Genomic DNA, 13,018 nt, shown 5'->3' on the forward strand with positions numbered 1-13,018 from the left:
GTTTACAGAGAATATTCATACCTGCACAGAATCATGGGGGAAATATTAGTCATTAATAATTGCTCTGTCGAGTTATAGTCATGGCGCTATCTAGCATGTAAATAGACTGGTCGCCTCAATTTAACCATACCGGCCAGGTATGTAAATTAACAATTGTTCTGGGATTTGAAAAGAGGTTTCTTACTCGAAATGTGCAAATATGTAGCACTATTTGTTAAAATTTCACATAGATTTTTGAGAGAGGTTTAATGCTCCACTATGTTAATGAGAATTATCAATCCTGCAAAACAGTTTGCTTTCTGACCAATTTTCAAGCGTTTACTCTGCGAGAATGCTTTGGCCCCGATCCTCACTCACTTTTGGTTGGAGGACCGGCCGCTGCTCGGTCATCAGTTCCGCCCCTTCCTCCCAATTGCAGAGTTGATTCAGGCGTGACTCAGCAGGCTCAGCACAAGAAACAATAAGGGACAAGGGAAGTTAGAGTCGATGTCTTGTCATGCAGTGAAAATATCCCGAATCTTGGATCGAGAGGCTTGAGTTCAATTCACAGCTAGTGCAGGTGTGTGTAATAACTACTTTGAACAGGTTCATTAGGAAAAACAAGGGAAGTCAGGAACAGAGGAAAAAAATATAGAAAATAAATACAATGTGGTGGGGCTCTCAATGCTCAGAAGATTTCAGTCTTTACCAAGTGTTTCAGGGCCCCATTGGGTCCCAATACATACTGTTGCACTCCTCCTTGTGCACAGTCAGATACCACGATTGTGGGGCAAAGTGTTGTGGTGGGATATGGAGGTGCTTTTGTAGAATTTCCTCAGTTTTGGAGGTGAAAATAGGTAAGAAGGTGTAGGGTTTTGTATGGAGTTACCTATTCCACTCCTGTTGCAGCATCATATTATTGAACTGACTATACCTCGTACATTGTTGGCAGAGATCGCTGACATTTTGTAAGGCCACAATACAAGATCCATCACTCTGTTTAAGACAGCAGAAATCTCTTGTAGCACGATAGTCATAGAACAATACAGGGCAGAACAGGCCCTTCGGTCCTTGATGTTGCGCCGACCTGTGAATCATTCTCAGCTCGTCCCCCTACACTATCCCAAAATCACCCATGTGCTTAAGTAAAGGATTGTTTAAATTTCCCTCATGTGGCTGAGTTAGCCACATTAGCAGGTAGTGCATTCCATACCCTAACCACTCTCTGAGTAAAGACCCTGCCTCTGACGTGTTTAAATCTATCACCCCTCAATTTGTAGTTGTACATACATGCTAGCATCATCATCCTAGGAAAAAGACTTTCACTGTATACCCTATCTAATCCTCTGATCATCTTGTATGTCTCTATCAAATCCCCTCTTAGTCACTTCTTGCCAATGAGAACAGGTTCAAGTCGCTCAACCTTTCCTCATAAGACCTTCCATCCAGACCAGGCAATATCCTGGTAAATCTCCTCTGCACTTTTTCAAATGCTTTCACATCCTTCCCGTATTATGGGCACTAGAACTGCACACAATATTCCAAGTATGGCCGCACCAGCATTTTGTTCAGTTGCAGCATGATATTGCAGCTCCAGAACACAATCCCTCTATGAATGAAACCTAACACACCGTATACTGCCTTAACAGTACTATCCACCTGGGTGGCAACTTTCAGGCATCTATGTTCATGGACTCCACCATCCCTCTGCACATCCACCTACCAAGAATCTTTCCATTAACCCAGTACTCTGCCTTCCTGTTATTCTTCTCAACGGTATCACCTCACATTTAGCTGCATTTAACTCCATTTGTCACCTCTCAGCATAATTCTGCAGTTTATCCAAGTCCCCCTGCAATCTGTAACATTCTTCCATACTGTCCACTCCACGGAATTTAGTGTCGTTTGCAAGTTTACTGATCCAGCCACCCATGCCTGCATCTACGTCATTTATAAAAATGACAAACAGCAGTGGTGCCAAAACAGATCCTTGTGGCACACCACTACTAACCTGAGTCCAGGCTGAATATTTTCCATCAGCCACCACTCGCTGCCTTCTTTCAGAAAGCCAGTTTCGAATCCAAACTGCTAAATTACTCTCCATTTCATGTCTCTGCATTTTCTCCAACAGCCTACCATGTGGAACCCTATCAAAGGCTTTACTGAAGTCCATGTATATCATGTCAACTGCCCTACCCTCATCTACATGCTTGGTCACCTTCTCAAAAAACTCAGAGGTTTGTGAGACATGACCTGCCCTTGACGAAACCATGTTGACTATCTGAAATCAAATTGTTGTTTGCTCGTTGATTATAAATCTTTTCTCTTATAATCCTTTCCAAAACCTTTCCTACAACAGAAGTAAGGCTCACTGGTCTATAATTACCTGGATCATCTCCATTGCCCTTCTTGATCAAGGGAACAACATTTGCAATCCTTCAGTCCTCTAGTACCAAACCTGTAGAGAATGACGACTCAAATATCAAAGCCAAAGTCTCTGTTATCTCCTCCCTCGCTTCCCAGAGAATCCTCAGATAAATCCCATCCAGCCCAGGGGACTTGTCTACTTTCTGGAATTGATAACACCTGATCGTAACTAACCTCGATCCTTTCTAGTCTAATATGTTGTACCTCTTCTCCTCTACAATATTCTCCTTTTCCTGAGTGAAAACTGATGAGAAATGTTCATTTAGCACCTCACCGGTCTCCACAGGGTCCACACTGAACTTCCCACTTCTGTCTTTGACTGGCCATATTCCTACCCTACGCTTTTGTTTCTCACATACCTATAGAAAGCTTTAGGGTTCTCCTTTATTCTATTCACTAAAGACTGCTTGTGTCCTCTCTTTGCTCTTAACTCTCTCTTTAAATCCTTCCTATCTGATATGTAACTCTCCATTGCCTCATCTGTTCCATCTTGCCTCATCAACACATAAGCCTCCTTCTTCTTCTGAACAAGAGATGCAATTTCCGCAGTAAACCATGGTTCCCTTACCTTATCACTTCATTCCTGCCTGACAGGGACATACCTGTCAAGGACATGTAATATCTGTTCATTAAACCAGCTCCAGATTTCAATAGTCTGTATCCCCTGCATTTTGCGACCCCATTCTATGCATCCTAATTCTTGCTGAATCGCATTATATTTGCCCCGCCCCATCGATAAGGAGGAGGTTAATTAGGTTGTTTCCGGAGTTGAGGGGTTTGGCTTAACAGTAGATTGGTAATATATTCATTGGAATTCAGAAGAATGGAAAAATATAAAATAATGAATGGAATGGATAAAATAGAAGTAGAGAGGATGTTGCCACTGGCAGGTGAAGCTAGCACAAGAGGGATCATCTCAAGATTAGAGGCAGCAAATTTAAGACTGAATTGAGAAGGAACTTCTTGACCTCTACGGAATTCATTGCCCAGGGAAGTAGTTGATGCTAGTTCAGTAAACATTTATAAAGCTAAGGTAGGTTTTTTAAAAAAGAAATAATTAATTAAGGGATACGGTGAGAACGTGAGTAAATGGTTCTGCATCCACAAAATGATCAGCCATGGTCACATTGAATGGCAGAGCAGGCTCAAAGGGCAGGACGGCCTTCTCCTGTTCCTAGTTCTTATGTTACGCATTCCTCCCTCACTCGACTTGGAAGTGCTGGTTCTGGATTAGTGGTGCTGGAAGAGCACAGTATTTCAGGCAGCATCTGAGGAGCAGTAAAATCGACGTTTCGGGCAAAAGCCCTCCATCAGGAATAAAGGCAGAGAGCCTGAAGTGTGGAGAGATAAGCGAGAAGAGGGTGGGGAGCAAGTAGCATAGAGTACAATAGGTGAGTGGGGAAGGGTATGAAGGTGATAGTTCAGGGAGGAGGGTGGAGTGGATAGGAGGAAAAGAAGATAGGCAGGTAGGACAAGTCAAGGGGACAGTGCTGAGCCGGAATTTTGGAACTAGGGTGAGGTGTGGGAAGGGGAAATGAGGAAACTGTTGAAGTCCACATTGTTGCCCTGGGGTTGAAATGTGGACTTCAACAGTTTCCTCATTTCCCCTTCCCACACCTCACCCTATTTACAAACTTCCAGCTCAGCAGTGTCCCCTTGACTTGTCCTACTTGCCTATCTTCTTTTCCACCTATCCACTCCACCCTCCCCCCGACCCATCACCTTCATCCCCTCCCCCACTCAACTATTGTACTCTATGCTACTTTCTCCCCACCCCCACCCTCCTCGAGCTTATCTCTCCACGCTTCAGGGTCTCTGCCTTTATTCCTAATGAAGGGCTTTTGCCTGAAACGTCGATTTTACTGCTCCTCAGATGCTGCCTGAACTGCTGTGCTCTTACATCACCACTAATCCAGAATCTAGTTTCCAGCATCTGCAGTCATTGTTTTTACCTTAGAGGTGCTGGTGTTGGATTAGGATGGACAAAATTCAAATTCACAGAACACCATGTTATAGTCTAATGGGTTCATTTGAAAGTACGAGCTTTGCTGCTTCTTCATCAGGTGGTTGTGTGATTTTTAACTTTGTCCCTCACTCTTGTAACTGATAAACAGCAACAAAAGTCATGAATCAGTGCGCATGCTCTAGCCAACAATCGGGCCCGGGTTGAGCAATTCATCAACTTCACCAACACATTCCACCCTGACCTTAAATTTACCTGGACCACCTCTGACACCTCCCTCCCCTTCCTGGACCTCTCCATCTCCATTAATGACTACCGACTTGACACTGACATTTTTTACAAACTCACCAACTCCCACAGCTACCTGGATTATACTTCTTCCCACCCTACCTCTTGCAAAAATGCCATCCCATATTCCTAATTCCTCCGCCTCCACCATATCTGATCCCAGGAGGACCGGTTCCACCACAGAACACACCAGATGGCCTCCTTCTTTAGAGACCGTAATTTCCCTTCCCACGTGATTAAAGATGCCCTCCAATGCATCTCATCCACATCCCGCACCTCCACCCTCAGACCCCACCCCTCCAACCATAACAATGACAGAATGCCCCTGGTGCTCACCTTCCATCCGACCAACCTTTGCATAAACCAAATCATCCACCGACATTTCCGCCACCTCCAAACACACCCCACCACCAGGGATATATTTCCCTCCCCACCTCTTTCCGCCTTCTGCAAAGACCGTTCCCTCCGTGACTACCTGGTCAGGTCCATGCCCCCCCTACAACCCACCCTCCCATCCTGACACTTTCCCCTGCCACCGCAGGAACTGTAAAACCTGCACCCACACCACCTCCCCTACCTCTATCCAAGGCCCTAAAGGAGCCTTCCACATCCAAAGTTTTACTTGCACATCCACCAATATCATTTATTGTATCCGTTGCTCCCGATGTGGTCTCATCTACATTGGAGAGACTGGGCACCTCCTAGCAGAGCACTTTAGGGAATATCTCCGAGACACCCGCACCAATCAACCACACCGCGCCGTGGCCCAACATTTCAACTCCCCCTACCACTCTGCCGAGGACATGGAGGTCCTGGGCCTCCTTCAACCCCGCTCCCTCACCATCAGACGCCTGGAGGAAGAACGCCTCATCTTCCGCCTCGGAACGCTTCAACCCCAGGGCATCAATGTGGACTTCAACAGTTTCCTCATTTCCCCTTCCCCCACCTCACCCTCGTTCCAAACTTCCAGCTCAGCAGTGTCCCCATGACTTGTCCTACCTGCCTATATCCTGTTCCACCTGTCCACTCCACCCTCTCCTCCCTGACCGATCACCTTCTTCCCCTCCTCTACTCACCCATTGTGCTCTATGCTACTTTCTCCCCACCCTCCTCTAGCTTATCTCTCCACGCTTCAGGCTCACTGCCTTTATTCGGGCTTTTGCCCGAAACGTCGATTTTGAAGCGACTTGGATGCTGCCTGAACTGCTGTGCTCTTCCAGCACCACTAATCCAGAATCTGATTTCCAGCATCTGCAGTCATTGTTTTTACCCCGGGTTAATGATGTCAGTGGTGGACCAATGGAAAGGCAGGGGTAGAGCTGGAGGACCTGGTGGGGCAGATGGTCCTCAGGTCAATCAGTGAATGAGGGGCGGGACTTGACTATACCACGTGATCATCCTCGCGGTCGGCGCGGATGTTGGGGATGGATGTGCGGGGAGCTGTCGGTAAGGAAAGAAATAAACAGCAGGAAGTGGGAGGGAAATGGTGTTGGTATGGTCTGAGAGGTTTTACAATCATTTGGTACACATCCGAAAATGCAAATTTGAAACTTACAGTCTCATTTTTGAAGCAAACGGGAAAATGCCTCGTTGAGTAATCGGTCCGAGTGAGCGCCGCCATCTTTCTTCGGGGCAATGATTCACTGGACACGTGCGCGGCCGCCAGCTTTGTAGGGGGCAAAGTTCAGAGGGATGTATGTGCAGCCTTCCCTGGTAAAAAGAGTCATAGGGCAGGATTTACACAGAGCACATTCAAACCCAGAGAAATGGACTTTTTTCTGGATTTGTTTCGTCATTCATCGAAATGATTTAGATGTGAATAGAGGCCGTATAGTTAGTAAGTTTGCAGGTGACACCAAAATTGGAGGTGTTGTGGACAATGAAGAAGGTTATCTCAGAGTACAGTGGGATATTGATCAGATGGGCCAATGGGCTGAGGAGTGGCAGAGAGGATTTAATTTAGATAGATTAGGTAGGGATATCTGGTTGCCATAGGTTGGACCGAAGAAGTCTGTTTCTGTGCTGGACATCTTTGACTGTGAGATCATAAAAGTGAACTCTGCTGTGGTTCACATCTGGGTTCTCTGATGTCCACTTGTTCATTATCTAGCTTCCTCAGTCTCTCTTGGGTGTATTTTTGGTCTGCGTAGTATTTTACAATTACTTTCACAGTTGTTTTGTAAATGAATTGAAAAATGTAGAGCTGGAAAAACACAGCAGGCCAGGCAGCATCCGAGGAGCAGGAGAATCGACGTTTTGGGCATAAGCCCTTCTTCAGGAATGTAAATGAATTGTCCACTGCTGCCTGGCTCCTGACCATATGCTGTTCCATTATCAGGTTATTTTTTCCACAATATCTTTGACAGTCAAGAATTCTTTTTTCCATTAAGCGAGTGCATTTTCCTTCAATTTCTAACAGTCAAATTCTGCACCATTTTCATTCCCTGTAATTCATATTGCACTCCCTGAATCATCAACTGTGTATTTCTCCTTCCACAGAAACCAATGATCAATGCCAAAGCCTTGTTGCCTGTGGAGAGGGTGATGTTTGACTGCCTTGTACTGCTGCAGTTTGTATGGTGAAGGTGGTTGGGTAAGAGACATTACAGATTATTCACTGTGATATTGAAGAGTAGAAGATATCTGGACAAATCATCATGGTTTTAATTTCACAAAAATATTATTGAGAACTTTTGACATAAGGCTACAGATGGAGAATATTGTGTCCATTGACCACAACCATTGCCAAATAAGCAGCTTTTCAAGAATGCCTTAAAGGAAGAAAGTAGATCTTAGAGGGTTAGAGTGGGGATTCCAGTCCATGTTCCCTTGGAGTCTATAGAAACAGTCACACAGGTGAACTCAAAAGTAAACACATCATTCAGAGTCTGAACTAAAATGAGTTATTGAGATATGAAAGGGGGTGTGATGCAGGGAGATAGGAATGATTACAGCCAGGAATTAATTCAAAGGTGCGAAAGTAAATTGTTGTTGCTTATAAATGGAGTCTTTTGATTGATCAGCAAGTTTTCGTACAAGTGAGCACTTTGGCAGTAGAGTTTTCAATATTCTTGAGATTATCGGGAGGGTGAATGTGGGATGCTGGCCAGGAGTGGGTTTAGACAATGAAATCTAGAGTCAACAAAAGGAATGAATGAGAGTTTCAGCAAATGAGCTGAGACTGTGGTGAGGTCAGGTGATATCACTGAAGTCGAAATAGTGGTCTTGGAGGGGGTCTGGCCTGTCATCCTCACCTCATTCAGCTGTTTGTCAGTTTGTGAATCAAGTCTTTAACAAGCTCAGGAACTGAGTGGCCCTGGCAGAACCCAAACTGGGCATCGCTGAGCAGGTTATTGCTGAGAAGTTGCTTGACAGCACTGTTGATGACACCTTCCATCACTTCACTGCTGAGCAAGTGTGGACTGATGGAGGGGAATTGGCTGAGTTGGGTCTGCCCTGTGTTTTTGTGTTGGAACATCCCTGAGCAATGTTCCACAAAGTCAGTAGGTGCCAGTGCTGGAGTAGTACTTGCCTTCGTGGGCAGCAAGTTCTGAAGCGCAGCCATCAGTACTATTGCCAGAATATTGGCAGGTCCCCTAGCCTTTACATTACTTATCCATTTCTTGATCTGATTTGAAGTGAGTTTTAAACCAAGTCGATTCATATCTGTGATGTCAGGGACCAATGGAGAAGGCTCATCCACTTGGCACTGCTGGCTGAAAATCGCTGCAAATGCTGTCCTCTTATCTGCTGCATGGATGTGTGAGACCCCCTCCATCAGTAAGGGTGAGGATATCTGTGATGCTGTAATTGTCCATCATCATTCCTGACTAGGTGTGGCAGGACTAATCCATTGTTTATGGGATCACTTAGTTCTATCTGGCGTTGCTTGTGCTGTTTAGCATGCAGGTTTGGTAGCTGCACCAGGTTGGCACCTCATTTTTAGGTATGCCTGGGACTGCTGGCATGCCCTCCTGCATTCACTATTGAACCAGGGTTGATTCCCCTGGCTTGATGTTAATGGTTGTGTGGGGGAATATCAGGCCATGAGATTTCAGATTGGGCTGGAGTACAGTTCTACTGCTCTTGTTGGCCCACAGTGAGGCGGAAGTTGTAGGGTCAAGAGGGCTGATTTTGTGTTTGTAGTTGCTAGTGCATTGGTAGATGTAATGTGGTCTTTCCAGTTTCATTCCTTTTAGATTAGATTGCTTACTGTGTGGAAACAGGCCCTTCGGCCCAACAAGTCCACACCGACCCGCCGAAGCGCAACCCAGCCAGACCCATTCGCCTACATTTACCCCTTCACCTAACCCTACGGGCAAGTTAGCATGGCCAATTCACCTAACCTGCACATTTTTGGACTGTGGGAGGAAACCGGAGCACCCGGAGGAAACCCACGCAGACACTGGGAGAATGTGCAAACTCCACACAGTCAGTCGCCTGAGGCAGGAATTGAACCCGGGTCTCTGGCACTATGAGGCAGCAGTGCTAGCCACTGTGCCATCCTTTGTTGAGACTGTGCAGTGATTAATACAATGAGTGATTTGATGGGCCACTGTCGGGTTTCTTTCCCTCAAGGACATTGTCAATGACAGAAAAAACATCCCCAATGTTTCCATGCCAAACAGGAGATTCTTCATTCCAGTTATCCTTTTCTTGATTTCAGAGCCACCCTCTCCCAATTTGGGATTCAAACCTGAACTTCAGTTGTATATTTTAATATTCTTGATAAATGATAAATACAACAGGTTTGTTCACTTAGTTTTAGAATCACTATCACAGGTTTTGTTTTTTTTTATTTCGAAAACAATATCCATTATCCATTATCCATTATCCTGTCTCCTCCATCCTCCCCTCCAGCAACAAGAGGAGCACATGGAGTTTCTCTGTTAATAACATTGAGATAATCCGATCAGCTGCCTCTGTTTCTTTCCTCCCTCTCCACTCGCCCACCGAGCCAAACTGCTTCTCAAGATTGCTCTCATTTTAGTCCTAAACTTGCATTTCCTAGAGTCCCTTGTCAAGCCTTATTAGAGGTCATCTTGACCATTTACCCTAGTGTAGCTAAATCATGGACATTCCAAATCTCTCTCTCTCATCCTCCTGCTTGTCACCGCACTCCCCGCCCCCCCTGCCCCCCCTTGCCATTCACAGATATTGTTCCATGATCTGTCTGTCTTTTCTGGTTGTGTCCTTCTCTCCCATTCTGCTAAAAACTAATATTTGACCTCACCATCATTGGAAAATCCTGCTCCGTCTCCACTCTCCCTTTCCTTTCTGAATTCAATGTATTTGGTGTCCCTCCAGCGTCTATCCTTGGTCTGTCCTGTTCCTCACCTACGTACTGCCAGGAGGTAACATCGCCCAAAAGCACTGTGTTAGGCTTCACATGTACACTGACAATGTCCAGCTCTCCCTCCCCATCATCCCTCTCCATTATTCCACGATTACTCAGTTATCAAACTGCTTACCATGCTTAGATGAGCTACAATTCACTCCAAAGAAACACTGCAATTGTTAAACCCATTGCCTTCAGTTGCTATTCCAAATTCATTTCCCTTACTGCTGTGTCCCTCCCTCTCACTGGGAAGTGTCTGAGGCAGAACTACATTCTTCACAATATTGCTCTCATATCTGACCCCAAGGTGACCTCCTGATCAGACATCTACACAATCACAAACACCAGGAATTCCAAACTCTAAAATGTTGCTTGTCTCCTTCTCACCCCAGCTCTATTGTTACTGAAACCCTAATCTGTGTCAGTGTTGCCTTTAACTTGAGAAATCTGAAACGAAATCCTTGATTCCGCGACTGACCCAGAACCTGGTTTAAGACTCGCCCGTAATGGGGCACATCCTCTCCATATTTACCCTGTCAAACCTTGTCAGAATCCTGTATGTTTCAAAGAGATGTCCTCTCATTCTTCCAAAGTCCAGTGAGTAGATTCCCAACTTATTCAGCCTTTGCTTACAGGATGATCCCTTCAAAACGGGGATCATCCCAAAGGATCTTCTCTGAAATGCCTCCGATAAACTACTCTATTTCGTTAACTAAAGCGGCCAAATCTGTTCACGTTACGCCAGTTGTGGTCTCACTCGCGATTTGTTTAGTTTCCCTAAGGTATATACTCCAAACTCTTATATTGCAAACTCCTTGAAATAAGGGACAGCATTCCATTCCCTTTCCTGATTCCCTGTTGTAACTGTGTGCTAGCTTTGTGTTTCCTGCTCATTCCCCCCCCACCCATCCCTTTCTGGTGCAGCTTTCTACAGTTTATCCCAAGTTATACTCCATTTGCCAACTTGTTGCCCAGGTTTCCTGTGAATATCTCTCTGTAAACTGTTTATAATCCTCTTGGAACATTCCTGTTATGCCTTTTCTAGGAGATTTCCCTCCTCATTATTCGAAACATTTACTGGGAGCACTGGACAGTGGGAATCATGCTCAGATGCTATCTTTTCAGGGATACTCTGTTTAATGACTGGGAGGAACTTGTTGCCCATTGGTCAGAATGGAGACAACTTGCCCATCGAGCTGCATGAGCCTTTCACACCCCATGTCTTATTGAGGAGGCACAGCGGCAGAATGGAAGGAAAGAAAAGGAAGCAAATCCTGCTCTCTATATCTGAGTGAATCTTGGATCATTCTGTCACATGTTCAGTCACATGAAGTCCCAAGGTGGAAACTCATAGAAACCCACATAGATTTGCCCCTGAATTGCCTGCTGACCTCCACCAGGGGTAATGTGTACAGTCAGGACGGCACGGTGGCACAGTGGTTAGCACTGCTGCCTCAGAGCACCAGAGACTCAGGTACAATTCCCGCCTCAGGCGACTGACTGTGTGGAGTTTGCACATTCTCCCCGTGTCTGCGTGGGTTTCCTCCCACAGTCCAAAGATGTGCAGGTCAGTTGAATTGGCCATGCTAAATTGCCCATAGTGTTAGGTAAGGGGTAAATGTAGGGGAATAGGTGGGTTGCGCGTCGGTGTGGACATGTTGGGCCGAAGGGACTGTTTCCACACTGTAAGTAATCTAATCATCCTGGGCCAGGAGGGGGGGATTGTATAAGTTTCAAACTTGAACTGACAGTGACGGATTTTATAAACTTGTATTACAGGTGTACATTCAGATGGGAATCTCAGTCATTGTAACGCCAAACTCTGACAGAATTACTCAATACTTCAGGACGTGGATATTCATATTGTGTGAGAGTATTGTGTTCCAGATCAATACCATTTGCTGCATAAAAGTTCTCCTTTGAATCAAACCATCCTATCAATAGATCTTCCCAAATCTTCAACATGTGTCCTGTAATCCTTGTATAATGAGCTGACGGGTGTAAGGTTTATTATTATCATGTGTAACTTTTATAAACCGCTCTGTCACAGCTCCCCATAATTTCCTTTGCTACAAGGAGAATACTCTCAGTTTTTCCAAACCGCTGATTCCCCAATGTCTGTTTGCTCTCTATAAGGTACACATCAGGATTGTGTTGGAACATACTCCACTTGCCTGCATCAGTGCACCCCCCCCCCCCTCCAACAATATTAAAGAAAGTGAACATCCTCCAGGGTAAAGCACTGTACCTGAGTGGTTTCCCATCCACCACCTTCAGTATTCTCTCTCCCCACCCCCGAGGCACAGTGGCACCTCTGTGTGAAAGATCAAGTCAGCATTGTCCTCCCAGACCATAGGACGACTCTCTCATGAGAGAGAGATGTTGGTGGTGGTTAACCTGAATATTACCACAGCACAGGCAAGAGGATAGGTTGAAAAGGAGAGTCCATTAATTGTGGATGGTTATTCTTGATGTGTATTAGCAACACACATGTCACATGAGTAATTAATGTTAAAAAAGCCCGACAAATTCTGCAACTTAAATCCCTCATTCCTTGAACCATCCTAGTAAATCTCCTGTGCCCCCTCTCTGTGACCCTGCCATCCTTCCCAATGTGTGGGCGATCTCTGGTTTGCACAGACCCAGCTGCTCTGTGTTCCTGTGGGTGATGTCATCATAGAGCAACAGTTGCACTAAACCTCACTGTCTGGAAGTGAGTGAGAGACAGAAATCCCGATGGCATTTCAGATATATTTCGGAACACACTTGCAATGTCAAGGCTGACAGGTCTATGGGCTCAGTGCTGGAAAATGGGATTAAAATAGTTAGCTGGGAGATTTCTTCACAGCATAAACCCGATGGACCACAACAGCTTTTTCAGTCATGTAGACCACAGATGTATAATAAAGGAATATGACAAGCCACAATAGAAACCAGGTCAGAGAAGGTGACATTAGAATAGATGATACGGAATTGATTCATGTTTATTGCAGGAAAATGTGACAGATGTTAAGCGGGACATT

The 13,018-nt window shown here is 45.3% G+C and overlaps 1 long non-coding RNA gene across 2 annotated transcripts in view; it reads left to right on the forward strand.

Moving 5' to 3' along the window:
* Positions 1-470: 470 nt before the first annotated feature.
* LOC140484531 (uncharacterized) overlaps positions 471-13,018 on the forward strand; it is a 70,763-nt gene continuing 58,215 nt past the window's right edge. For both annotated transcript variants that reach the window (XR_011962229.1, XR_011962228.1), the window contains exons 1-2: positions 471-559; positions 7,157-7,250. This is a non-coding gene — a long non-coding RNA (uncharacterized lncRNA). The remainder of the gene's footprint in view (positions 560-7,156; positions 7,251-13,018) is intronic.

Source organism: Chiloscyllium punctatum, chromosome 13 (genome assembly GCF_047496795.1).
Source record: "Chiloscyllium punctatum isolate Juve2018m chromosome 13, sChiPun1.3, whole genome shotgun sequence".
In the NCBI taxonomy this organism is placed as follows: domain Eukaryota; kingdom Metazoa; phylum Chordata; class Chondrichthyes; order Orectolobiformes; family Hemiscylliidae; genus Chiloscyllium; species Chiloscyllium punctatum.